The following is a 3,672-nucleotide window of genomic DNA, read 5'->3' as shown; positions in this document are numbered from 1 at the left end:
AGTTTTTGGCGCCGTTGCCGGGGATTGTTCGAGTTTGGACAACTGACGGTTCATCTTGTTGCTCAGATTAGGTAATTTTATTTTAATTTTAAGCTTTTTATTTCTTATTTTCGAAAAATACAAAAAAATTTTCTTCTTTTTTCGTTTTTCCCAATTAAATTTCAAAAAAAAATAAAAAAAAGTTTAATAAAATAATAAAACCAAAAATATTTTGTGTTTCTTGTTTGAGTCTAGAGTCAAGTTTTAAGTTTGGTGTCAATTGCATTTTTTTAATTTTCTAAAAAATTATTTTCGAAAATTTCATGCATTGCATTCTTCATGATCTTCAAGTTGTTCTTGGCCAGTCTTCTTGTTTGATCTTCATATTTTCTTGTTTTCTGTCTTTTCTTGTTTTTCATATGCATTTTCAATTTGTTAATGTCTAAAGAATAAAAATTTTTAAGTTTGGTGTCTTGCATGTTTTATTTTCTTGAAAATTTTTCAAAAATAAGTTCTTGGTGTTCATCTTGACATTCAAAGTGTTCTTGGTGTTCATCTTGACATCCATAGTGTTCTTGCATGCATCACATGTTTTGATCCAAAATTTTCATGCATTGAGTCTTTGGGTTATTTTTCTCTTTCTTTATTAAAATTCAAAAATAAAAAAAATATCTTTCCCTTTTTCACTCATAAATTTTCGAAAATTTGAGTTGACTTTTTCAAAACTTTTTAAAATTTAGTTACTTCTTATGAGTCAAATCAAATTTTCAATTTAAAAATCTTATCTTTTTCAAATCTTTTTCAAAAATAAAAAATTTTTCAAATTTCCTTTCATATTTTCGAAAATTTCAAATGAATTTTCAAAATCTTTTATTTATTTTTATTCCATATTTTCGAATTCAATGCTAACAATTAATGTGATTGATTCAAAAATATTAAGTTTGTTACTTGCCTAATAAGAAAGGTTCAATCTTTAAATTTTAAAATCAAATCTTTTAGTTTCTTGTTAGTCAAGTAATCAACTTTAATTTTCAAAATCAAATCTTTTTAAATTTCTTTTTCAAATCTGATTCAAAATAAATTTCAATCACATCTTTTTCAAAATCAATTTCAAAATCTTTTCTAACTTCTTACCTTTTTAAAATTGATTTTCAAATTTTTTTTAATCAATCCTATCTTTTTGTTTCAATCATATCTTTTTCAAAACTACCTAACTAATTCTCTCTCTCTAATTTTTGAAAATCCCTTCCCCCTTTTTCAAATTTCCTTTTTAATTAACTAATTATTTTAATTTTTAATTTAATTTGATTTCAATTTTAATTTTCAAAATTTAACTTTAAATTTTATTTTTAATTTAATTAATTTTCGAAACTTCCTCTCTCTCATCTCCTTCTAATTATTTATTTATTTACTAACACTTCTCTTCATCTCAAAATTCGAACCCTCTCTTCCTCTTGGTGTTCGAATTTCTCTTCTTCTATTCTTCTATTCTTATACTCACATACAGGATTCTTTATACTGTGACATAGAGGATTCCATATTTTCTTTTCTGTTTTCTTTTTTTCATATGAGCAGGAACAAGGATAAGAACATTTTTATTGAAGCTGATCCTGAACCTGAAAGGACTCTGAAGAGAAAGCTAAGGGAAGCCAAAGCACAACTCTCTGGAGAAAATCTGACAGAAATTTTCGAAAAAGAAGAAAACATGGCCGAAAATAATAACAATGCAAGGAAGATGCTTGGTGACTTTACTGCACCAAATTCCAATTTACATGGAAGAAGCATCTCAATCCCTGCCATTGGAGCAAACAATTTTTAACTTAAGCCTCAATTAGTTTCTCTGATGCAACAGAACTGCAAGTTTCATGGACTTCCATCCAAAGATCCTTTTCAGTTCTTAACTGAATTCTTGCAGATCTGTGATACTGTTAAGACCAATGGGGTTGATCCCGAAGTCTACAGGCTTATGCTTTTCTCGTTTGCTATAAGAGATAGAGCTAGAGTATGGTTAGACTCTCAACCTAAAGATAGCCTGAACTCTTGGGATAAGCTGGTCACGACTTTCTTAGCCAAGTTCTTTCCTCCTCAAAAGCTTAGCAAGCTTAGAGTGGATGTTCAAACCTTCAGACAGAAAGAAGGTGAATCCCTCTATGAATCTTGGGAGAGATACAAGGAACTGACCAAAAAGTGTCCTTCTGACATGCTTTCAGAATGGACCATCCTGGATATATTCTATGATGGTCTGTCTGAGTTATCAAAGATGTCACTGGACCATTCTGCAGGTGGATCCATTCACCTAAAGAAAATGCCTGCAGAAGCTCAAGAACTCATTGACATGGTTGCAAATAACCAGTTCATGTACACTTCTGAAAGGAATCCTGTGAATAATGGGATGCCTATGAGGAAGGGAGTTCTTGAAATTGATACTCTGAATGCCATATTGGCTCAGAATAAAATATTGACTCAGCAAGTCAATATAATTTCTCAAAGTTTGAATGGATTGAAGGAATCATCCAATAGTACTAAAGAGGCATCTTCTGAAGAAGAAGCTTATGATCCTGAGAACCCTGCAATAGCAGAGGTGAATTACATGGGTGAACCCTATGGAAACACCTATAATTCCTCATGGAGAAATCATCCAAATTTCTCATGGAAGGATCGATAAAAGCCTCAACAAGGCTTTAACAATGGTGGAAGAAACAGGTTTAGCAATAGCAAGCCTTTTCCATCATCCACTCAGCAAAAGACAGAGAGCTCTGAGCAGGATCCATCTAGCTTAGCAAACATAGTCTCTGATCTATCTAAGGCCACTCTAAGTTTCATGAATGAAACGAGGTCCTCCAATAGAAATTTGGAGGCACAAGTGGGCCAGCTGAGTAAAAGGGTCACTGAAACCCCTCCAAGTACTCTCCCAAGCAATATAGAAGAGAATCCAAAAAGAGAGTGCAAGGTCATTGAATTAACCATCATGGCCGAACCTACAAGGGAGGGAGAGGACGTGAATCCCAGTGAGGAAGACCTCCTGGGACGTCCAGTGATCAACAAGGAGTTTCCCTCTGAGGAACCAAAGGAATCTGAGACTCATCTAGAGACCATAGAGATTCCATTGAACCTCCTTATGCCATTCATGAGCTCTGATGAGTATTTTTCTTCTGAAGAGAATGAAGATGTTACTGAAGAGCAAGTTGCCAAGTACCTTGGTGCAATCATGAAGCTGAATGCCAAATTATTTGGTAATGAGACTTGGGAAGATGAACCTTCCTTGCTCATCAATGAACTAAGTGATCTAGATCAACTGAGATTGCCTCAGAAGAAATAGGATCCTGGAAAGTTCTTAATACCTTGTACCATAGGCACCATGACCTTTGAGAAGACTCTATGTGACCTTGGATCAGGGATAAACCTCATGCCACTCTCTGTAATGGAGAAACTGGGAATCTTTGAGGTGCAAGCTGCCAGAATATCATTAGAGATGGCAGACAATTCTAGAAAATAGGCTTATGGACAAGTAGAGGACGTGCTAGTAAAGGTTGAAGGCCTTTACATCCCTGCTGATTTCATAATCCTGGATACTGGGAAGGATGAGGATGAATCCATCATCCTTGGAAGACCTTTCCTAGCCATAGCAAGGGCTGTGATTGATGTGGACAGAGGAGAGTTAGTTCTTCAACTGAATGAGGACAACCTTGTGTT

At 34.0% G+C, this 3,672-nt stretch overlaps 1 non-coding gene across 1 annotated transcript; it reads right to left on the bottom strand.

The window, feature by feature from the left end:
• Nucleotides 1–2,077: 2,077 nt before the first annotated feature.
• LOC148576295 (small nucleolar RNA R71) lies at nt 2,078–2,185 on the bottom strand. The gene has a single exon (XR_015902960.1). It is a non-coding gene; the product is annotated as a small nucleolar RNA R71 (small nucleolar RNA).
• Between the last annotated feature and the right edge of the window lie 1,487 nt (nt 2,186–3,672).

This window comes from Arachis ipaensis, chromosome B1 (genome assembly GCF_059453495.1).
Source record: "Arachis ipaensis isolate K30076 ecotype BB chromosome B1, ASM5945349v1, whole genome shotgun sequence".
Lineage (NCBI taxonomy): Eukaryota > Viridiplantae > Streptophyta > Magnoliopsida > Fabales > Fabaceae > Arachis > Arachis ipaensis.
This window is presented reverse-complemented; position numbering and strand designations above follow the sequence as displayed.